The 24,999-nt window shown below is 43.4% G+C and overlaps 1 protein-coding gene across 4 annotated transcripts in view; it reads left to right on the top strand.

Moving 5' to 3' along the window:
• FAT3 (FAT atypical cadherin 3) overlaps window positions 1–24,999 on the top strand; it is a 401,703-nt gene that overhangs the window by 38,590 nt on the left and 338,114 nt on the right. The gene's annotated exons all lie outside the window — the stretch shown is intronic.

Genomic DNA, 24,999 nt, shown 5'->3' with positions numbered 1-24,999 from the left:
AGCAGAGCTCAGCACTGCCCTCCGCTCCCTGTGAGGAACATCTTACTAAGAATCATAAAGAATTTGTGACAAACAGTGCGGCACATGGTGTGGCTACCAGTAGTCACTAACTATCAGGATTTTGTCCTTCTCTTGTTTTTTGTTGTTTTTTTTTTCTCCCTCAGCTAGAAGCAATAACCTTAACATTATTTAATTGGAAGCTTTGTGGGTTAATTAATTTAACTCTTCACTGCCTTCAGTAGTATGGTTTTATGAGTATTTTTAATTGATCTTACTCGTATGGAAATGCAATCTCGCTTTAATTTAAGAAGATGGATACAAGTCACTGGTCAACCCAGCTGCTCACTCAAGGGTGTTGCTCAGTGCTATTTATTAGGTTTGGGTTGAGGATTATGGCCACCCTAGAAACAAAAAAATGCAAAAGCGACTGCTGGTAGAGAAATGTTGTATTTGTAAGCAGGTTCACTGCTGGGTGTTGTTAGGTTGAATTTGTCCTTGCCCCAGTACAAAAAAAAAAAAAAAAAAAAAAAAGGAAAAGCTTTTCTTTTCCTCTCCCAAACAAGTAGAAATCTGGAAATGGACATTTTGACCTGAGAATTTCAGACAGGTTGGATTTAAGCAAACAAGCCATTCATTCTTAGATTAATGGCTTGCAGGCAGGCTCTATCAATTGTGGACTGTATTGTATTAATTTGCAGTGGCAAGAGTTAATGCTAGTAATTGCGTTTCCTCTATAGAGAGAGCCTGTAGTAGATTGTTTTTACGTGGCAATCTGTGATTGATAGATCAGGGAAAACATGACCAAAGAAGGTTACTGCCTCCCAACCACTTTCCCCTTCAGATTAAAATAATTTGCAATTTGTAGGGTGCCTGCAGCACGTGCTGTGGCAATGAAGCAGTAAACACACTAGGCTGCATTCCCTTCCAGCAGCAAACCTCTTACTGTATTTCTTTCACCAAACCAAACCAGTCGTGTTGTTGGGACCCATTTAAAACAAGTGTGCTGGCAAAACAGCCCCCAGACCCCTTCAACAAACTTCCTGTAGGGCCAGGCGGCCGGCCTGATGAAAGAGCGCATTTGTGAACCTTTGGATTCCTTCCATTGATTTGTAAATCCACTTTAATAAAGTACTGGCGAAGCTAGTGAAATGAGCAACTGATGTTCTGCTTCTATCAAGTTTCAAACAAATATCTGATGCAGCTTGTGGCACTGGCGCTCGCACGTACTCGCTTTATTTCCCCCCTCCCTACCTTGGATCGTTTTGAGAGCTGGGGAGTAGGGAAGTAGGAAAAAAACCCACCCAATCCCGCTGCCTCCATCAGCCACCAATTACACGGCAGCTTTCTTTCTCAGTGCTGCTAAAACTCAGCTTATTTAATATCGATCATACCGAGGAGCCTGCAAAGTACGGTGTTAATTGGGTCCACTGGAATCCCAGCCCATGGGACCAAGAGCTTCCTAGGCAGGAGGCGGAGGGAGGCGTGGGGAGGAGGGGACCCGCTGCGCACCGCATGAGATGTGAGTGCACAGACACAGGGCTTCTGCTGCCTGCGCTGCAAAGCAGTCGCGGCATTTCCCACCCGCCCCCTTCTCAGAAATTAGGCAACTCATTTCATTTCTATTCTTTTTTTCCCCCGTCGGGCAGTTCATTTGGAATTAACAGCTCTTTCCCATTATTTTTCTTCTTTTTTCTTTCTTTTTTTTTTTTCCCCTTTGCAGAGCTTTTTTTAAAAAAAATATTTTATTGTTTTTCTTCTCCTTTCTGCAAAGCTGCAAAAGCTCTGCTTTGAAAACTGCTGCCCCAGAGTGCAGTTGCTTAGCTGTCCTGTCAGCATTGTTCTAATGCTCATTCCATATGTATGTCACATAGGAGCAGTACCCTCCTCCTCGTCCTCCTCCTCTCTCCCTTCCCCCAATCCATGCATTTGAATTTTTTTTTCCTCCTAAAGACTGATTTTTTTTTTCCCAAGGAGCTTGCAAACAGGGAAATTCAAACTGCACGATCCTGTGCTGTGGTTAGTTCTGTAGCCAGGACCAGATTTCTCTTACAGAAAGTGTTTGCTCTGTTCCTTCTTTCCCTTGCTCCCTCTTTTTCTTCCCTGTAAGCACAAAGGCTTTTAAACCCTAAGATCTGTAGTTCTTTTTGCTTTTTCTTGTTACCGTGACAGCATGTATCTCTGTTGCTGAAGAATGAAGCAGGCAGGCTGGAGTTTTTTTATGTTCAGTGCTTTTGGGACCACTAAGGAGCAGTCCGCAGAGAAATATGTACAGCAACTGTGCCAACTGAGTTTCTCGTGCCTGTTATCTGTCACTTATTCTGACTAAAAGGTAAGGGATTCTTTAATATTTTGGTTTTTCTTGCTAAGTCTTTGTGCATTGTTTGTGCAGTGTCATTTGACATGTGCAACTAATTGGCTGGTGAGGGAGGCGGGCTAGGAGGATTTCTGCGTTAAGGTATTACATACGGTTTATCCAAGAGCTGTAGAGCTCCTGACATCCAGAGGAAAAAAAAAAATCGGTTTTGGGGGGGGATTTTTTTTTTCTTTTTTCACCTGAAACGCTTCTTTCCGGTTGACTGTCCCTAATAGAGCTATAAAGCTGGGACATTATCACTGCTGCTCATCTTCACTGCTCCTTTCCCCACCTAGAAGCACACAAGGCGCTGGTGTGCGTGCGCATGTGTGGGGCAAGGCATGTCCCCTCATACATGGGAATGCCTGGCAGCGTGCACATTCTTCTCCTTTACTGTAACTAAACGTCTTCAAGCACTCTTTGCAAGGTAAGAATGCCTTAGTTCAGCACGCTGCAGCTTATGCCTGTTTAAAATTATTACTTGGATTACAGTGCACACTGTGGAAAGTTATTAGTTTCCACAGAGACCAGTTTAATTGGGGGTATGTGTGCTGCGGTTCTGTTCTGTGCTTTACACACAGCCTGAAATAGTATTTTTTTCCTTACTTCTTGCAAGGAGTGAAGTTTACACTTTCTGCTCAGCATAACAAATGAAGTTAGAGCAGAAATGGAGTAAAGCTGCAGAGGAGCATAGCCTTACAAGGCTCTTCAACTCAGCCCCAAGAGTCAGGAGAGAGTTGACTGAAATATTTTTTTTGCACTGCACTGTAATATGCAGAAATGTTGGTGGGAGGGCATCTTCACCCAGAAGTAGCTGCAAACGTTGCCTAGACTGCATCTTTATATCTTTTATGTGTCATCCCTAACGTTGGTGTGCGCTGCTTTTCTGCATGTGTGTATGCTGCAGCCTCTTGGTTCAAGAGGGCTTTGTTTTATGAAATGTGTTTTAGGCTGGTAGGCAGGGGAAGCGCACTCTGTAACTGTCCCCTCAGCTGTGACACGGTGCATTACTGACCATTTTGGGAGAGGCTCATTTGGAAGACTTTGGTTTCTTTCTTAGGTGTTTGCCTTCTGTCTGACTTGCTGGCTGCTGGTTCTGTGCTGAGGAAATGCGTTTTAAGGGTGTTTGTTTCTCGTACTTTAAAATGAACAGCGGTGGAGACGGCTGAGCAGCCTCCTTTGCTAACACTGCCTTACCTTGAGTGCTGTATTGCTTATCAACTCACCAGGAATGCCACCAGACATGTAACTAGTTTGGCTTAAAAACAGTCCAAAAATCCAAAGTATGAAGGAGGAGAGAGAAGTCCTGTCTGAAGGCATTAATTTCTGTCTTTACTGTAGCTGTTTATAATGTCATTTCCAAGTCAGCTATTTCCTAACACATACTCTGGGACTGTATTTTCCCATGATTGTTGCTTTATATCAGCACTGAGAAAACACTCATTTAGATAACACGTTTTCATTGACATCCTTTTTATAATATGGAAAGGAAGAAGCAGTAATAAGTTAAATTGGCATCTGCTAATTATGCTGAATACAGATTGCAAGCTCTGCAAGTCGTCCCTTTGCCTTAATACTGTTAGCATATTTTAGCACTGGCAACCAAAGGAAGGAAACTTGAGTGCTTGTGAAGAAACGTGAAGTTTTTTAGGTTTTTATCTTTGTGTGCTGTTGTCGGAATGGGAGAGAGCATCACATGCAGCGCAGCTCGTGGTGAAATTGATTACAGATCATTGAGACATTGGCTTGCCTGGTGATCACTAGATTGATTTTGACCCTCAGCCAGAGCTATCAGATACATAACTTTGCCTTTGGTCAGGAAAAGTTGGAGCGTATCTTTGCCACAAAATATCCGAATCTTTCAGGTCTCTGAGAAGCCAGTAATTTCGTTCCGAACTCAGCCGCGGTTCCCCGCGCTGACTGCAGGTTCTGCTCATCTCCCGGCCCGGCTGGGAGCTCCCCGGGCGGCAGGAGGGCCGTGCTGCTGCCGGCTGATCTCAGCGTGCCGTGGGGCCGGGATTTGGCTGCCTCTGCCCGGGGACCGCTCCGACGGCAGCGCGCAGCGGATGGCTCCGCCGCTAGAGGGGAGGCGAGAGCTGCGCTGTGGTAATGCGGAGTGTGTCAGCGTCGGGAGGGTGATGCCTACAGAGAGCTTTGCAGCGCCGAACGGCTGAGCTAACTTGGATGCTCCAGATGCTGGGAGCAGTCAGCGATGGCAATGAGAGGCGTATGGGCTGGTGCAGCCCTTCTTCGAGGATCTCCGTGCTTCTGGGGTAAATGACATCTGTTACAAAGTTAGATATTGCAGAAATACGTCTACTCTTTGTGCTGAAAGTCCCTTGGTTTTCTATGTTGGGAGCTGCCTGGGTGCTGCTGCATGCAACCTCCTCCTGCCTGGGTTGGGTGGGAGTGCAGATTCACCTTTGAGTTTGGTGGTGGAACTTCTTGCTATGAATGTGGCAAAAAGCAGAAGTTTGGGAGTTTTTTCTTTGCGTCTTGCATCTCTAGATGGTACATTCCTGGTTGCTCTAACAGAGGTTGACTGGCAGTGAGTGGTCCATAGGCATTGGCTTGAAATCTTGGAAATGCCTCTCTTTCCCTTCTTATCTGTTTGAACTTTCTGTATGCTCATACTTCAGAACTCCTACCAGGTCACAATTTGCTGTAAGTTTCATCCCTTTCAGTCTGTAACTTAAAGCATTGCCATCGGATTGTATGTCAGAGAAGGTAGTTTCTGGGAAGAAATAATTTTTTACTTATTACAGTTGTACAGTGGAATGAGCAACAGTACAAGAAAGACATCGAGGCCTGGAGCGTGTCCAGAGAAGGGCAACAAAGAAGTGAAGGGTCTGGAGCACAAATCTTATGGAGAGTGGCTGAGGGAGCTGGGATTGTTCAGTTTGGAGAAGAGGAGGCTCAGGGGAGACCTTATTGCTCTCTGCAACTGCCTGACAGGAAGTTGTGCTGAGGGGAGGATAGGCATTTTCTCTCCTATTACAGTGATAAGGCAAGAGGAACTGGCTTCAAGTTGTGCCAGGGGAGGTTCGAGTTGGATATTAGGAAAATCTCTTCTCAAAAATAGTGGTGAGGCATTGGCACGGGCTGCCGCAGGAGGTGGAGGAGACACTGTCATAAGATCATTAAGGTTGGAAGATCATCTAGTTCAACTGTCCCTGGAGGTGTTCAGAAACTGTGGAGATGTGGCACTGAGGGCCATGGTGAGTGGGCATGGTGGGGGTGGGCTGACAGTTGGACTTGGTGATCTTAGTGGTCTTTTCCAACCCTTAATGATTCTATGATTCTATGACTTTATGGTGGGCACAGCAGGATGTATCCTGCACTCAGAACTGCAGGGCTGAGTAGGGTGGGAGAACTCTGCATCAGTAGGTCCTCCAGGTCAAGGTGAGCTTTCCTAGGGTTGGGAAGCACATGCCTTGAATACCACTATGTTGTGCTACAGCAGAGCTCTCACTGCAATTTTCTTGTAAGCCTAATTTTGCTAAAAGTGATGTCAAGAGTCTTTTTAAGAAAGATGTTATGATTTTGGCTTCAGTTTTGGATTTCTTTACTCTCTTCTGTATATGTGTGAAATGCAAAGCATATTTAATGAACAAATACCTCAGATGTTTCCAAATTAATTAAAAACAGCTCCACATCTGGAAAAAATCCAGTACCTTTCATGGATGGCTTCAACTTCATCTTTTCTTCCTCTCGTGAGAAGCCCTGAGAATATCCCCGTGTGGATGCTTGTGAGAGCCGGAGTGATAGAATCCAAGGTTATTTACAAAGGAGAGAGATCTGAGGCCCACTGAGACCAATGGGATCTCAGCCTGTATTCCAGCAGTCTCTGGGTAAGACCTAATAACATGTGAAATTACATAATATGATATACCTATGCCTGGACAGATATTTTCAGGGTATCCTGACTTGAGGGCAGCTATGCAAATCTTAATTAGAATGCGTTGTTTCTCGTGGGTTCAACCACTGTTAATTCATGCAGATTTCAGTGGGACTTGAAGGCACCACAAACAGAAACAGCATTTTTGTAATGAACTTTTTTTTTTTTTCTTCTCCCTTCTCTTTCTCCAGAAATAAATAAAACGATCAGATTTTTCTCTATGGGAATGTTGTGATTTAAACTGACACAACTAAGTGACCTAAAGATAGGCTTATTGCATACATAAAAAATGCAAGGCTGGGTTGTTTGAACTGCATTAGCATCAGAATGAGAAACGGCGGGGTGAGCTGGCCGAGGTGGCCATGCAGAACTGGGGAGGGTTGTTCTTTGGAAAGCCTCTGAGCTGGGAATTCTTTTCTGAGCCATAGATAAATAAATCTGTGTCCTGAGCAATTAATGAATGCTGAAGCCTGGGCAACTTGAAGCTGTTTGGGATATTAAAAAAAAAAAACATATGGTGCTTTCGTTAGTGTTGTAGATCTCTATTTTATTCCAGGTGTGCATGCTGTTGTTTTTTTAAAACCTTCTTTATTTTTGCTGAAAGATGCTGATGAGATTTTTTTTTTTTTCCTGCCAGTGCTGTACTGTAAAACCTCTGTTAACTCCCAGATCAGTTTCAGCACATGTTGAGGGAAAATGCTGCCCCCAAAACTTTTGATCTTCCAGATACAGATGGGGATTGCAGACAGCTTTGTGCTTACAGTGCCTCATCTTTGGAGTTGTGCTCTAGCTGCTCCTGCTCATTACTCCAGGGGTGCCAAGAAAATGGTTCTGCAGACATTGTACTGTGAGCGTATAGAGAGCTTTTCCGGGGGATCTTGGTGTGTTTTACAGACCAAAACTAATTAAACCTTACAGCATTCACTGCAGGCAGATAAGCGTGAACGACAAGTAAACAAGCTAAGATGCAGTGTGGTGAAGAGCTCAACTTTCTCATGATAGAGACCAGTGATATTCCCACTGAATGAAGAGGAGCTATAGGTGCCTTGTACGCTGGAAGTGAGGTTGCTTTGGAGACAAGCTTAATGGAAGCAGTTAAATTTGCAGTCCTGCATCTAGCACCTGCCTTTCAGAGATGCAAAAGAGTTCAAATCTCCTTACTTAAACTCTTCTTGCTAGTGAGTTCTTGGTGAATCAGCACAAGTAGCTTCATTTTGGAAGGGCCCCATCCAGCTTGGCCTTGAACACTTCCAGGGATAGGGCACCTACAGCCTCTCTGGGCAGCCTGTTCCAGCACCTCACACTCTCGTAGTAAGGAACTTCCCCCTGTTATCCAACCAAAATCTTTCCTCCCTGAACTTAAAACCATTTCTCCTTGTCCTGCCATTATCTACCCTTTCGAAGAGTTGACTCCCCTCCTGTTTGTAGTCTCCCTTGAGGTACTGCAAGGCTGCAGTGCAGTCATCCCGCAGCCTTCTCTTCTCCAGGCTGAACAAGCCCTACTTTCTGAGCCTGTCCTTGAAGGGGAGCTGTTCCATTCCTTGTGTCAAAAATGAGTAGTGAGAGAAAGCTACAGCCCTAATTTATATGGCCATTTAAGAAGATGTCTTAGGCAATAGAACCAGCTATAAAGATTAATTGGGCAAGATCATTTTGTGTGGTATTTGTAAATGAGCTTCAGAGCTTGAGAGGATGAAGAAGCATCAGACTGCTATGAGGCAGCTCATGAGATGGGGCTGTTTGTGGAGGTGAAGAATGAGGTTCAGCCCCACCAAGGTCTACGAGAGGGGAGGTGTGAGAAAGGCAGCAGAACTTATTGGGGATGTAAACATCTCTAGAATGATATGAGACCATCCCCAAAGCAGCGTGGGTAGAAAAGAGAGAGGTAAACAAGTTGTCTTCAGGTCTGAGTACAGAGGCAGTGGGGATTGCAACAGAGAAGGAGAACAGATTCTGAAAACCAAAGAGACAGAGCTCTAAAGAAGTAGCAGCACAAGGATGATGGAACCTTTTTTTTGTGATACAGCTTAACGCTTGACAGCATCAAATAGAGCATGGAGTTGTGTGACTCTGTGCGTGCCTTGGAGTAGCAGCTGGGAGTTGGGTTACTTAACACTTGGCTTCTGTTCCTGGGGGCACAGTTGGAAATACTGTAGATAGGTTAGGTTATGTACTTTGTTCTCATAAAGGGTGTTACAGTTGTGGAAAAGTGTGAACCGAAGGGAATTCAGTTCTGTCAGGGGGAAAAGGTTAGGGAGAAGGCTTACAGGGGCATGTTAAAGTGTGTGCCTTTATAAAACCCTGACATGTACTGGAAGGGAAGAATACCAAAGTTCAGCCACATAGTGATGGAGTGGTTGAACCTGACCAGAACTGCTTTATATTCAATTGTTTGTTGGGTGAAATAAGCTGCCACAGAAATCAGAAGAATAAATGAATGCTTGTTGGAGTGGGTTTCAGGCCACTGGGCTCCTGAGAAGTGTGGAAGGTTGTGGTATTTCTCTTGTTGCACGTTTCGGTTCATTGAGAAGTGGGAAGGAATGACAACATCTCTGCTCTGTTCGTTGCTGGTTATGCCATTTAATTAATGCCCATCATTACAGATTTTTGAATAAGTCTCATGAAGATGAATGGCTTGGAAGCTTAGAGAAACCTCCACGCATCAACTCCATATGCAGATGCTAAGAAGGGTCTGTCTGTGCACTGAGGACAAAAGGGCTCTTTATGCCAAAGTAGCTTGTTAGCTTTTTGTTTTGAAGCTGCAGCATGTCAAAGCTATCAGGGTGTCACACTAATAAACTGGCCAGTCCCTGAGCAATCTACATTCTCGGGGGTGATTTAGAAGGTGCATTTATACAGTAGTCTCCAACTTCATTACGGTGCCGTTTCCCTGGATACTGAGCGTTGTGCATGTCATTACGACAGTGACATTAACAATGCTTGGTGGCTGTCATGCTTTTAATAAAGTTTTTTCTATTTCTTGATTAATGGTCCTCCTTTTCCTTTAAGTTTTTATGTTAAGGAGAGAAAACAGAAGGGAATGATTTTGTCAGCTAATTTGCACAACTTCTTTTGAGCCAAAAATGTTTTTTTTTTCATAAAGTGTGGAAATCCTACAAATGTTATTTGTGGAGTTGTGTTGCTGAATGGACTTCAAATAGGAGTCAAAGTGCTACTATTCAGTACAGCATCAAATTCAGACTGTTTGGGAACAATCTTACAATAGCAAAGAAAAGCTGTTCAAATACTGGGTAGTAAGCATAATTTGTTTTGAGCGTGAAAGCATTTAAATACTTCATGTGTCTATTTCAGACTCTGATATTTCGATAGTGTTCAGTATGTTTCCTGAAGGTACTTTCTTCTTTGTACACACCACCTTGGTTGCTTTAATTCCGGCTGTTATTGACAAACAGTTTGGGCTGCCACAGACATGAGGAGGAGGATGCCCCAGGACCTGCTCTGTCTCCCTTTGTGGCTGTGTTTGTGATCGGGGAGCTCAGGGAAGAGAAAATCTATAAAAGCAAAGCAAAACAAACCCAACAGCAGGAAAAAAAAAAAATGGAAAAAGGGAAGAAAGAGGTGAATCTGGAAGCTGCTTCGGTGGTGATGGTGGCTTATCCTGCTGTGGTTTCCAAGCTGTAGCACGAAGCAATGGATGTGGATGCCTAAGTATAACAAGTCTCAAGTTCAGCTGTGCCTGCAATTCTTGTGAAGGAGTTGGCAGGCGTCAGGCTGTGGTAGCTGGCATTAGAACATCTCCTGGGCACAACTGCAACGATAACAGCAAATGAGTCTCAGGATGGGTAGTTAATGGAAAACAAGGGCAGCTGGGCATGGTGAGATGGGCTCGATGTGTGTGCATAGCCCTGCTTATATTGCAAGTGTGCTCACTTTCTGAAAGCACTTTGAAAGTTTGAGCCAGTTATTTTTAGTGTTAAAAAAGCTACTTTATGTTCCTACCAATACTTTTTCTCAGAGAAACAGTATATATGGTAGTTCATTTTATAAAATAAAATCATGTTTTCCCAAAGCCAAAGATTACAGAATTTAATACACTAGCATTGGAACATAAATTCTAGGGACGTATGTGAGATGGCTCTTTTACAGTATTCTCAGTTTTATTGTAGTCCTCATAGTGACTTTCATATGCCAAGAGCTATTGAGAGTCTTCTTTTATTATATCCAAACACATTTTCTCTTTATTCATAATAGTTAGTTTCACAAGTGTGACATGCATTCTATTTTTTTCCTTTCTGTATGGATTTGTGATATTGCTAGATTTGTTTTAGCAAGCAGCTACATTGCTGTTTTATAACTTTTACTTTTTTGTTCTTTACTTTCATCTTAAAAGTACAGAGGAAACAGATAGTGCAGTCTCAACTCATTCTAAATCATTCCTGATGACTTTGATTTGTGACCTGAAGCTGTGTGACAAAGATTTTTTTTTTTTACCTTTCTGGAGATTTTCAGGCATCAGATTGAAATGGCAGCTGACTTCCAATCAGTGCACGGAGCAGGATGAGGATGAGCTATATGCATTAAGTACCTTGATAAGCAAAACTTCATTGTCAGTTGAGGTTCTAAATTCAACAGCAAAGAGTCTCACTGGACGTGAGCTAACAGCTATAATTTAGGCTGGAATCCTTTCATTTTGGGCACTTTGAGATGAGTGACGTGCTCCAGCAAACTGACAGCATGCTGAGGTTAAAGGGGGAGGCATGAGGAAGGCAAGGGCAGAGGGACCAAGCCTGACCCTGCTGCATGTGTTAGGGTGATTTACCCTAACCAGTGCCCAGTGTGCCTGTGGCACGCGTGGAGTTTCAGGATTTGAGTACAGGCATCACAGCTTGACTTCAGGTTGCAGATGATTCTGGCTCTGGGAGAGCAAATGAAGTAGGGTAAGGCATTAGGAGACGATCCTCTTCTTCATGACCTTCTTCTGTGGGACGTAATAACCTCTAATTGCACCAGGGGAGGTTCAGGTTGGATGTCAGGCAGAATATCTTCTCAGAAAGAGTGGCGAGGCACTGGCACAGGCTGCCAGGGAGGTGGTCCAGTCACTGTCCCTGGAGGTGTTCAGGAACCATGGAGATGTGGCACTGAGGGACACAGCAGTGGTGTGTTGGCATGGTGAGGCTGATGGTTGAACCAAATGGTCTTAGTGGTCTTTTTCAACCTAAGTGATTCTATAATTGTATGATTCCTAGTGGTGACCAGTTTTAGCAGCATAATGGAGTCATGGACTCACAGTCATGATGGAGTTATGATATTGTTATTCTTCTTGTTATTTATTTTTAATATTACTTGTTTCCATTTTATAATGTCTCTAGTTAACTTTTGAAGATTTAAGTATGATTTGTCAAACTAAAGCCAGACTGCTCAGCTGTGAATAAATCATGGATTTGCAGAGCTATGCCACAGCAACAGGACTAGAGGAATAATTATTTGACCTCTGGTTTTGAAAATGTAGCCATGTAATGCTGGTGAGTGCTGCTTTGTAAGGAAACCTTCCTTCCCAGACTCATGCAGGTACAATGGGCAGCGCAGGCAGGCTGTGAGGGCCAGCAGCAGGAGTGTGTTTGGGATTTTCCTATGTGGGTTGGAGCAGGAGGCTTGCAACATCAGTGCCTGTTTCCTGAACTGGAAATGGGATGAGTGTATGCACTGCACTGATCTGTCTGTCAGATGTACGTGAAAATCATGGAGTTCAGTGGGAGCATTTTTGAAGTAGATACAGACACTTGGGAAGTGAAGCTTTACTGACAGTCACTGTGAATGCTTTAGGAAAATCCTGGATCTGTCATGATGTCAGGAGGGGGATAGCATTCAGCTTTGGAGCAGTTACACATACTTCCCCATGTGCCTATGTGTGGGGCTTCCCATGCACCCCATAGTGCCCCACTTGTTTTAAACACCTTTCTTGGGGAAGGGATGGACCCTAGCTCTATAAGCTGGTCTCAGTCACTTTCCATGCAGGAATCCTGTTTCTTTTAGAAGAAACATCACCCTTCTCCCAAGGTGAAGAGGACTAAAAATTTAAATTGCTTTTTTTTTCTTTTCTTTTTGTTATGATTTTGGTATATGATTTGGGCTCATAAATACAGTATTACTCTTTATTAGGGTCTGTCTGTAATGCCATATTTTTTAAAGGCACTTTTCCATGATGATTATCAAAACTCTGAGTTAAGAGATATCTCATTTAACTGGGCACATGTTGATTGCCATGAAGATATTTTCAAATACTGTACGAGGTGTGTGTCACCCTCCAGGACATAAATAACTTCTGGATTGTAGGTAACCATGCAGCTAGCTGGCAGCTTATGGGTAACCTCTTTTCTGTCTCAAAAATAATGGATTGTTTGTTCCTTATGTGTTTTGATGTTTCAGATTTACATTCTTAGCACTGTGCCTGATACCATTCAGTGTTCTGGGAAAGGTCTTTCAACTCGTGTTTATTCTGGAGTGTTAGTTTTCCAGAAAACAAATAAACGATTGACAGTTAATGGTTTTGCTATAAATAAACAAAAGCAAACAGTTTGGCACTGAATAGGGATCTCTGCTCTTTGGAGCTTGGAACTGGGACGTTCCCAAACATATAGCAGGCACTGAATCCCTGCTGTGGTGACTGGACTCAGATAAGTTGGGAAACTGAAGTGGTTTGAGTTAATGTTTTTTTAGGTAAAATATTATCATCTCAAATATCTGTGCATGAAATGGCCGATGGAGGACTGGAGCGGGATAGAAGCATGCGTGATTTCAGTATAGGGAACTTGCTTGGATTTCAGCATGCAGAATACTTTCAGTGCTTTGCCTGTCCTTTGATGGCTGATGGTACCATAGATAAGTTCTTTACAGAGAGAGTGGTGAGGTTCTGGATTAGGCTGCCCAGAGAGGTTGTGGATGCCCCGTCCCTGGAGGTTCAAGGCCAGGTTGGATGGGGCCCTGGGCAGCCTGGTCTAGTATTAAATGTGGAAGTTGGAGGCCCTGCATGTGGCAGGGGGGTTGGAGATTCATGATCCTTGGGGTCCCTTCCAACCCTGGCCATTCTGTGATTCTGTGATTCCCCTGTGCTGCAAATGCAGGTCTGTGCAAATGCACTTCCTTGTGTGTCAGAAACAGCATGTTACAGTATCCCATTGAAAATAACTGGAGTCCACACCTTCCATGGATTCAGATATTTTTCATGCAGGTATCATTCCAAGGTGGGCTTTGAAGGAAAGTTGTGTTCCTTGTGGTGCTTTGGCCTTAACACATAGCCTGGAAAGGGAATTAGTGAGTTTTTGTGCTAGCTTTGTTCAGTTTAAGGCGCACCCATCAATTTTCTATTTCAGTCTGCAGTGTGGATTCCATTTATCTGAGAGAAACTGTGTTGTCTTTGACCCAGTGTATCCATGTTTTGTTTCTTACTTAGGCACGTTAATCAATTTGCATGATCTGAACTGTGTAATTTTGAAAAGTGATGGCTTCAGCCCTTTCTCTAAATGCTTCCTGTTTGATTTTTTTGTGTGCAGGAAGATGCAGAAATTAGTGACTGTTTGCATTAGTGGTTGTTTCTGTTTGTTTTATGTGAACATCTGATGGTGAAGACTGGCTCCAAATTGTCAGAGGCCGATTTATGGGAGGCAGTTTTGAGAGGTTGTGTTTCAGAATGGTTGCTCAACATTGCCTCAACTCTGTATAAGCATCTTGAGATGGCTTTAGACACCTCCAGAAATGGAGGCAGATTTGAGTCATGTCTGCACATCTGTGGCATGAGCCGGTACCCTGCAGATACTTGCCATACTGAAAGGAAAAAGAACACTGCTCAATCTAGGTTTTGTTCTCAAATCCCAAACTTGCTGAGAATCCCAATCAAAATTTTTGATTCCTGTGTTTGGAGCATGATTTCTTTTTGCTGTATGACACAGCTATCCCAGAATCCAAGAAACGCGTAATTGTAGGGGTTGGAAGGAACCTCTAGAGATCATCGAGTCCAATTCCCCTACAAAGCAGGCCCCATACAGCAGGCTGCACAGGTGGGTCTTGAATATCTCCAGACAAGGAAAATCCACAACCTCCCTGGGCAGTTTGTGCCAATGCTCCATCACCTTCGCTGTGAAGAAATTCCTTTGAATATTGGTATGGGACTTACTATGATTATGTCCATTTCCCCTTATCCTGCCCCCACAGACCGCAGAAGAGAGCGTGACCACATTCCTTTGACTACCACACTTAAGCTAATTATATACATTAATAAGATCCCCTCTCAGTCTTTTCTTCCCACCCTCGGTCTTGGTGGAGCAGGTGCTCAGTCCAAACCAACAGAGCCAGGTGGAGGGCTTGCTCTTAGACTCAATGGGATGCTGCTCCTTGGGAAGGACCTGGCCTTTCTTTGCGTCCTCAGTCTTGGTGGAGCAGGTGTTTAGTCCAAACCAGCAGAGCCAGTTGGAGGGCTTCCTCTTGGACTCAATGGGACATTGCTCCTTGGGAAGGACCTGGTCTTTCTTCTCATCCTCGATCTTGAGGGGGCAAGTGGTTAGACCAAGCCAGGAGAGCCAGCTGGAGGGCTGGCACTCGGTCTCTAAGGGATGCTGCTCCTCGGGAAGGAGCAGCTTTTTGTCCCAATTCTGGTTCCAGCTGAGACAGCTGGAAAGGTCAGGAATTGGAGACATGAAAGCAAGTAAGATCAGGAAGAGAGTCAGGCTGAACTTCATCCTGTTCTCTCCCAAGGACTACTCTCAACACACAAGTGGCTGTCACTCAGAGGGAGCTCCAGCAGTGACTGCCAGGACGGAGCGACCCGTGCGCCCAGCTCGGGGCTGGGGACCCTACACCCAAATCCCACCGGCGTGTTCCACCTCCCCTTTCTTCCAGTCCGTCTGCACTCTGTAATATTCATGAGCACACGAGGTCATAGAATCATAGAGAGGCCTGGGTTGAGAAGGCCCACAACGATCACCTAGTTTCAACCCCCTGCTACGTGCAGGGTCACCAACCACCAGACCAGGCGGCCCAGAGCCTCATCCAGCCTGGCCTTGAGTGCCTCCAGGGATGGGGCATCCACAACCTCTTGGGCAACCATTTTATTAATTTTATGGCTGCTAGAAAATGGAGGTGATGTCTGGGAGAGGTTGGTGTCCAGCCAGTATAAGACATTGTTGTCACTGCAGGTGCCTTCAGCTTCACCTTTGGTCATCATCTGACCTACTCTGGGGGACACTGCATTACCTCAGTGGTACGTGGGTTCCTGCTCAAAATGTCCCCTCTCCCCCTGAGACACAGCTGTCTCTGGACACTTCACAACCACCAATGCCTCTTTTCCCCTGCCCCTATCGTGTCCCCTCCCATAGCAGTGTCAGTATTTGTCTTCTCCTCCTCAGGAACACAATGTTCTCCCTGACGCAGAATCACAGAATTGCAGGGGCTGGAAGGGGTCTCTTGAGATTATTGAGTCCAACCCCCCTGCCAAAGCAGGCTCCTTATACCAGGTTGCTCACATTGTGTCCAGGAGGGTTGTGAACATCTCCAGACAAGGAGACTCCACAGCCTGCCTTGGCAGGAGTTCCAGTGCCCTGTCATCCTCAGTGTGAGGACTTTCTTATGCATGTTTGTGTAGAATTTGTGCAGGTCATGTCCCAGTCTGTATGTTACTTGCAGGTATTCCTTCCAACCTGCAAAACTCTATACTTGTTTTTTTTTGCTTCTAGGCTTAAGAATGAATTTTTTTTTCCTCCTTAACATCCATAACATTTAACTACTTTTTTTTTTTTTTTTTTTTTTTTTCCCTTATCTGGACTGGGATGCATCTCTCTCCTGCCTGCCTTTCTTGTTTTTATGAACTGATAGAATCAAAGGATCATTTGAGTTGAAAATTGTCTGTTCATGTTTTCTGGTCCAAATGTCCTGCAGTGAATAGGGACACCTACAAGTCAATTTGGTTGCTCAGAGCCCTGTCCATCTTGACCTCGGATTGTCTCTAGGGACGGGGCATTTGCCACTTCTCTTTGCCTGTGCCTCCCTATCCATAATGTGAAAACTTTTGTTCCCTATTTCCTTTGAAATCTCCTCTCCGTTATTTTGAAACCATTTTCCCTCAGATTATCTTAGAGTTATAGAATCACTAAGTTTGGGAAAGACTTCCAAGATCATCTCGTCCAACTGTCTGCGTCCCCCTGATATTCTCCCACTAAGCCATATAGAACATCTAAACTTTTTTTGAACATGTCCAGGGACAGTGATGCCACCACCTCCTTGTTCAGCCCGTTCCAGAGCCTGACAGTAGAAATTTTTCATAATATCGAATCTGAGAATAGAATAGAATCATTTGAGTTGAGGAAAGATCATCCAATTCCATCCCCGTATTTCACAGAGCTGTTTGTATAACCCTCACTGGAGTGCTATTATTTTGACTTGCAATGTTGTTATCTTTTTCCATGCTCTCCATTTTATGTTGTGTTTCTTTATATGTATGGCTGTCAACTGGCAAGAACTTTTGTATATTCATCTCTCTTTCTAGTAGCTGGCTTTTGCCTTTTTACAAAGATTTGGAGCATTTGAGTTGCTTGGCCTGAACATGCGGAGAGGCTGAGGAAGATAGTTATTTTTTCTCTTTGAGAGTAACAACTACTGTAGTCCTTATACCTACATACCTATTATGGCCCTGGAAACAGTAGTTGTAAATCTCACAGCTTTCTTTCTTGCTATAAACTGTAGCCAAATAGTGTATACAAGACCATACAAGCTGTCATGAGGAGCATGTGCAGGATCCCAAACAGAGAGCAGAGCAGCTGCAGAGCTCAGCAGGGCAGGAATGGATCTGAAAGAAAATTGCCATGCAATAATGTTCATAGGGTGGGAATGAACCTTACGTGAGAAGGGTGGGAGATGCTTTTTCATCTTTGGAAGAGGAACTTTTGCATCAGCACTGTGCCACAGCTCTTGGTGGATTGGAGCTCGTGTATTGTTAATAGTTTATTTGCTTTATAATAAAGGATAACTGCTCCAAGGAGCCCAGTTGAGTCCCTCTGCCTGAATGTCACTGAAGCCCCAGTTTTAGCACTGGGTAGAAGTGCTGCATGGTGCAGTGTGGTTCTGCTGCCTGTCCTCGCCCGCTGCCTGCAGGGACAGATGCTGAGAGTGCAGGTCTGCAATGAGCCAACTGCTCCTTTCAGAAAAGCTGAACAAGCTAAAAGTTGCATCTCTGAGTGTGTGTCATGGGGAAGCATGCAGCCCCGATGAAGATAGCTTGCTCATTTTGAAACTGCCCTAAAGCTTTCTCATTTTACAGTGATTAAGAAGCAGGAGCCTGGGGGGATTGGAGATAAAACATAAAAACTGGGTATTGGTCTTTGTTTCCTCTGGGACAGACCACCAAGGGACAAGCTGAAATCCCTTGTAAGATAGCTCCCTGGAACTCCCTTTTGACAAATCTCACATGGCGGCAAATTATTCCTCCCCTCTCCCCCACTGCCCTTTCTCCAGGCCATGTTTCATCCTTTGAGGGGAGGGAGAGCTTCAAAGATGCTTTGCAGCAGCTCCCCAAGGAGACAGACAACACCCGCTCCTGCTTGCAAGTGGAAGTCTTTGCTGATGAACTAATACTGGGCAAATTTGGTGTTGCATGGAAAAATCCCCAGCACCTGCTAGCAAGCCAAAGTTATTCATAACATAAGGCTGGGTGGCTAAATCTTCACTTCCTAGGGACAGCCTGGAATTACACTTGCTGCATGCTGAGCGGCCTTTCTCCTGTGCAGAATTATATGCTGGCAGCAGGAGGATTTGCAGCTCTAAGGAAGACTGGGATTTATTGCACTGTCTGTTGCAAGGGAATGGTTGGTTTCTCTTCACCTTCTCTTTCTAGAATAAACACATCGTGATACAGTAATCTATATGGAAAATCATATCTTTGTACTCATCAGAGAGCTGGTAGCCCTATGAATATATTCTCTGCCATAAATCTACTATCAGTGTCAGTTGAGCGATTTTTCCCCCTTGCCTAGAGTTGAACGTGCATTTCTAATTCATTTCCATTTCAATCCATTTCATATGGCGCTAACTCTCAGTTCTTATTGTAGATTCTAATTTCTTTCCCTGGTCAGTAAATTCTAAGCATTTCCTAGCTGGGTAAATTATGCTGGAGTATGTTTGGGTACAGTTTAGATGCCTGATTAGAGAAAAGTGTCATTTAAATGTTATTTTTTTCAGAGTATTCTCATTTGACAATGCCAATAATAGTGCCTGCATATTGAGTACAGAGTATAAAATCCATGGCTATCTCTAGACCGTGTGTAAAGTATGTTGGCAGACAGACATCCTTGTCTTCATACTCCTAGATGACTGTTTTCTACATGCCTTAAATATGGATTTCTATGAGCTTTGAAGAGTTTTCCGGAGCTCTGAACTATGGAAGAGGTTCTTTCCAGGAGAAGGCAGTGACGTACATGGGTCCCACCTCCTGACTGCAAAATGATTGACTTGGTGAAAATCAGTTTTTCCTATCAGTGTTGCAGCTTGATGTAAGACTTAAATAGGTAACAAATGCAAGGCAGAGTTTCCTGCATGACTACGCGCTAAGTTTTAAAAGAAGGCTACTGCCGATGTTGATCTTGTTTGAGTGAAAGGAAGGAATTACTTGGAAGACAAGACGTCACTTCCAACAAAACCTCCTTCTGTTCCTGCTGCAGTTGCGTCATTTTGCAACCTACTATTTAGATGTCATGTGCGAGTGATGTTTTCCTGCCTTCTAAAAAAAGTCCTTCGCATTTTCAAATATTACCTTCTTGCTGTAAAGCTGCTTATTTAATAGAATGTAAATAGCTATTTGTCACGGGGTTATCCTTAGATAGAAGTCCGTGACAGGGGGGCACAGGCCCCGGGAAGAAGATTAAAAAAAAAAAAAGGGGGTACGAACTTTGCCGCAACCCCGCCGGCCCTGGGCCACCTGCGCTCCGGGCGAGGGGGAAGGGCAGGGAGCTAGCCGGTAGTTTTAACGAAGAGAAAACACAGTGGCAACGATCTGAGGAGGAAGGGTAATTTACTGAATTTCACTAAATCAAACAAAACGAGAGAGACGAGGGTATCAAAAAATGGGAGTCAGCGGCGAGCTGAGCCGGCTGAGCCGGGCCAGACGGAGAGAAGCGGCCGCTCCGGGTCCCGTCCGCAGCTCCACCCCACTGCCTCTACCCGCCAGCTCCTCCGGGGATGCCGCCCCTCCCCCTTCCCATCAGGATGCTCAAAGAGTCCACAAAAGGCAGTAAGCGGAACCAGAACATTAACTCGTTAACTCCCACTCGTCCACTTGATGTTCTGATGTGGAATGCTGACAAAAAAAAAATCACCAAACCACAGCAGTATTGTTTGACTGAGAATTATGACACCCTTTCTGAGAAGGGGTTACTATTTCCCAATTGCAGTATTTTCCACGCCTTGAACTCATCACATCTGTTCTGTCTGATGAGACATCCTGACTTTCACAAGTTCTACGGGAATAATAAAAATAATGATAAAAACTTCCAGGCAAGACCAAACCTTGTTTTCATGTTCTTCTTTTCCTTCTTGGACAAAGGTTCATAAATACCTTGATTCTCATAAAATTGTCTTCTCAAGTTAAAAAGCTGTTTTTTTTCTCCTTGCATCATGCTGCTGTCCAGAAGGCCTTTTAGATAGGAGCTTCAGTGAGTCTTTGTGGTGAAGTTGGGAGGTGGAATCCAAAAAATGACAGGGAGGTGATATGGGAAAACCAGAATATCTTCACCAAGGGCAAATTCTGTATGTCCCTGTTTGTTGCAGGGGAGTTGGTCTAGATGATCTTTCAAGGTCCCTTCCAATTCTTAAGATTACATGATTCTGTGAAATTGGTTTATTTTCCCTTCTCTTCAAAAGGACCTGTAGAAATTCTTCAAAAATTTGCATAGTATTAGATGCTGACATTCTCTATGTTCATTTGCACTTGCAGCCCAGAAGGCCAGCCGTATCTTTCTAGAAATGCATGACTAGAAGGTTGAGGAAGATGATTCTACCCCTTTACTCTGCTCTCATGAGACCCCACCAGGTGTACCACACCCAGTTCTGGAGCCCCCAGCACAAGAAGGACATTGACTGTTGGAGCAGGTCCAGAGGGGGGCCATGAAGATGATCAGAGGGCTGGAGCACCTCTCCTATACAGACAGGCTGAGGGAGCTGGGGCTTTTCAGCACGGAGAAGAGAAGGCTCTAGGGGAACCTTATAGTGGCCTTCCAGTACATGAAGGGGGCCTACAGAACTGGGGAGGGACTTTTTATAAGGGCACGTAGTGACAGGATGAGGGAAAATGGTTGTAAACTGGAAGGGGATAGATTTAGATTAGATATTAGGAAGAAATTCTTTACTGTGAAAATGGTGAGACACTGGAACAGGCTGCCCAGTGAGGTTGTGGATGCCCCCTGGAAGCATTCAAGGCCAGGCTGGATGGGGCTGTGAGCAACCTGGTCTAGAGGGAAGTGTCTCTGCCTATAGCAGGGGGTTGGAACTACATGACTTTAAGGGTCCCTTCCAACCCAAACCATTCTATGATTCTATGATTTATCTGATGGTCAGCTGCAAATACTCCTATAGGATATATTTGGACATGGGGGATAAACAGGGGGAAAGGAAAATATTTTTCTTTTCCCCATTGTGTATTGTGAAAAGCTTATTCCTTTTGCCTGCTGAAGAAGTTTACCTGCTGTATTCCTCATGTTTTCTAAAAGTTCTTTTGGCACTTGTTCAGTATTGTCACAGTTTACCCAAGAGTATATATATTGTTTTCTCTTTAATGTATTTTTCAGTATGGAGATCTTTGGGATTGGAGGAATTAGTCTTGGGAGAGAGAACCAAAAGGAGGATCATACAGCACTTGTTTAGCATCTGCACATTAGATTAGACCCACAGTTCTGGTGTGTGGGAGTCTTGGCAGTTCTTGGGACTGAAGTTGTTCCCAGTCTGGTAGGCTGCAGACTGTCAAAGCCAAGAAGAAAAAAAAGGATTGAGTCTCATACCTCTGATAGTTCCTCTAAGGTGCACCATCCGCCCACAGATCCTGGAGCTACCCTGCAAGGGCTGAGTTATATAGTTATGCCTTGTTCAAGAGGCGAAGGACAAGCAGCTGAGTGGAGAACTAAACTTGAAGTCATAGTTCTCTATCACTGTTAAATTCATTTTTTACAAGATTAAAAATGAAACCACACCTTCTGTGTCTCCATTCCTTTATTTCCACTTCAAGACCAGATAATTTAATGTGAGCTGGAGCGGAAGGTTGCTGGACTCATACTCTATGTCATCTTGTTGCCTCCTTGGGTATTCAGAAAGTTTTGTGTTTTAGTCTCCGTTCTTGTAAAAAAAGCTGTTTCTTTTCTTGCAGCTTTGCACTATTGGGGGACTTTTTTTTTTTTTTTAGTAGCTCCTGCCCAAGCATTTCAAAATCAAGCACAAGTAATCACAGCCTTTCTCTTCAGTCAAAACCATAACATTTTTTTGACAAGAGGTGCCTTTAAAGAAATGCCTCTTAATTTACGGTGGGCTGCTTTGTACTTTGTTTCTATAACCTATCACATTACATTTCCTGTGCGTTAAGTATGTATGTGTTATGAGCTCTTAAAAACAAATACCCCAGAAGAAAGGAATTCAGTAAATGAATAAAACATTCTTGGGTAGCCCAAGTGGAAGTTTAATAGCTTGTCTGTTGGGACTTTCAAATAATACAATAATGATGACCATGTAAATGTATGGATAGATGAATAACTTCAGTGAGGAGCTTGTAACAACACTGCATACTGCATCTGAAGGGAAATCAGACTCTGAAAATGCTGCCTGATGGGAAAATCCAATTCTTCCAGTGCCAACCCTGAAGTTATACCTAAAAATATACAAACTGTTTCTGCATACATGTGTACAGAACTGAAACACATTCACAAACACACACGCTCTGTGTACATACACATATACATAGGTCTGTTTGTATCATATGTTGTTTCTATGTGGAACTTACTGCTTCTGGATCTTGGTTATACTGAACCACTAAAACCTTACAGACTGCTGACATAAGTGGATTTACAGTTGTGCATTTGAGATTAGGTTTTGGCCCTGGCTTTCTCTAAAAAGAAATAGATAAATGCAATGAGCATAAGGTTGTCCCATTATATTGCCTGGAATAAACACAGCTTTCTCATAACGCGTAGCTTTGTAAATGTCTATTCTGGTGCCTGTCTGCCACTGCAGAGTCTGTATCTGAAGGTAGAGTTATTTGTGGCAGTTTTCTTTTGCTTGTGGTATTTTTCAGGAAAGATGATTTTGGATTACAGAGAATCTGGAAACCTGATGTTGATTGCTGTGAGAGGAAAAAAAGAAGCCAACTTGGGCTGAGCTGTGGTGTCGACAGAAGAACTATACCACTGAATGATATACAAATGGAATACTATACCTTTCTGTACCCCAAATTGACCTGTTTCTGAGAAACTGCTGAGTCGTAGTCAATTACACTCTGGGTGTATTCAGACAGGGAAGTGTCACTTGTGCTTCTATGGGGTTTTGCCTTGTTAGCTGGGAATGCAAGTTCAAGTGGTGATAGAATCTTAGATGTTTATTTTCTTGATGAAGAGTTCTTTACTTGTGGTTTTTAAAATAGAAAATAAAAAGGAAACAAGGGCAGGGGGAGCTGCATGTGCAAATAAGTGTGTTGAAAGATGTGTGCCTTGACAAACATTTGGGAAAGCTATCAAACTGATTAATATGCTAAGAAATGGGATATAGACTGTGGGATCAGGAAGTTAAGTGTTTTGTGTGAACGTCTGAACATCAGTGCAATAAACTGATTGTCATTAGTACTTAAAAATGCAATAGTCATTCAGTTATATTGGAAGTGATAACTAACACAAATTCTTACTCCAAAACTTGCCTGCAATTTATTAATCTCCTAAGGGATGCAGAAATCATGTTGGAAATTTAACTCCTGTCATTATTGACAACTTTTCCTATCCTTTTCCACTCTATATTCTAGCTTGGAGAAAACTGTATTTTCAAGCAGCTTTTAAATAACACTGAGAACCATGCATGTGTGCAGTGGGTCTTTTAATAATTGCCTTTTGCAATTGATTTCTGTGATTTTCATGAGTGACAGTACTTTGTAACAAGGGAGCTTATTCACACTGCCTCACTTTAAGCATCTGACAGGTCTCCTCAGGCTCCTTTCCCTTTCTTTCAGTGGAAAGCCATCAGCGGGAACCTCATTCAGATCTGCAGCAATCTCCGCCAGTCTCTGCTTCCCCTATCTCTGTATAGCCTGGAAATCATAGAATGATAGAATGGCCTGGGTTGAAAAGAACCACAGTGATCACCTAGTTTCAACCCCCCTGCTATGTGCAGGGTCACCAACCACCAGGCTGCCCAGAGCCACATCCAGCCTGGCCTTGAATGCCTTCAGGGATGGGGCATCCACAGCCTCCTTGGGCAGCCTGTTCTGGTGTGTCACCAGCCTCTGTGTAAAAAACAGATAACCCAAGTGAGGCACTGTGACTAATACGCAATTGGATTATATGTCCAAATCTTCCTCAAATATCTGCCTTTGACTGCAGTGCTATACTTTGGCTTATGATTCACCTTTTGAAAGCAGTGGAAGGGCTCTTGCTGCTTTGAGGTGGTGAAATTGGACCATGTGTGGATTAAGACAGGCTGTTGGCAATGAAACCACTTCTGATTTGTGGCAAAATTCTGCCTGGAGCTTACAGAGCTTACAGAGTGAAATGGGTGCAGGCAGGAATTCACTCTGAGCAAGGATGTCTTCAGGCTCAGTTCGCAGCAGGACAGACAGTAGATTGGAGAACCTTTTTCCTAGGTTGGGATGAGGCTGGAATAAATAACTAATGGAGCGTTTATGGAATGCATTCAGCATTCACCAGTTGAAAACTGTTCTGCCCTTTCTTCATTTTCTGCACATTACCACATGTACTGGGTGGATAGTAGTGATGGTAATTACAAATACCTTGTAGTACATAAGCAAGAGTGGACTTAAATCTGGTGTGCTATCTGGCTGTGACATTTATTGACCTGAGTCTCTACCTGGAAACTTTGTTGAACAGTTATATTTTCTTCACTGTGTTTTGCCTGTTCTCAGTATCTGGGTATGCATGTGCATATATGTATTCAATTACATTTAAATAGCCACAGTTTTTCCTTAATTTTGATTTTTGTTAGTTTTGTAGGTGTCAGTAATGGTTGGCTCTTATTTTTATGTACTACTTTTTCTTGATTTCTCAGATCTCATTATGTGATGTTTAGCTGCCCATATAAAACCTGATAGCCTTGACTATCTCGGTGCTACATAGACAATGAGAATCCTGTTCCTTCCAAAGTTTGGGGCTAAAAAGAAGTCTATCAATGTGCTATAAAAGCAATCAAGTTTAGATTTAATTGAAACTATTGGTAAATATAAACAATAATTTCAGAATGTGATTCATCATCTTATATGAACTTATTCAAATGTGTGTCTGATTTTATTCTTTTTCCACTGTGGCTTTTATATTGTCTACATCTACATACAGATGTGGTTGGATTACATAGGGATTTTTTATCTTAAAAAAGTGTGTACATATACATATACATATACATATACATATACATATACATATACATGTATATGTATATGTATATGTATATGTATGTGTGCATGCATATACATGCATATATACAGACAAAAAATATAATGAAAAATTGTTGCTTTTGTGTGCGTATAGTGTTCTCCCTTTCTGTTTTGTTAAAT

Source organism: Phasianus colchicus, chromosome 1 (genome assembly GCF_987193195.1).
Source record: "Phasianus colchicus chromosome 1, bPhaCol1.hap1.1, whole genome shotgun sequence".
NCBI lineage: Eukaryota > Metazoa > Chordata > Aves > Galliformes > Phasianidae > Phasianus > Phasianus colchicus.
Note: the sequence above shows the minus strand (reverse complement) of the source record. Positions and strands in the feature narration are given on the sequence as shown.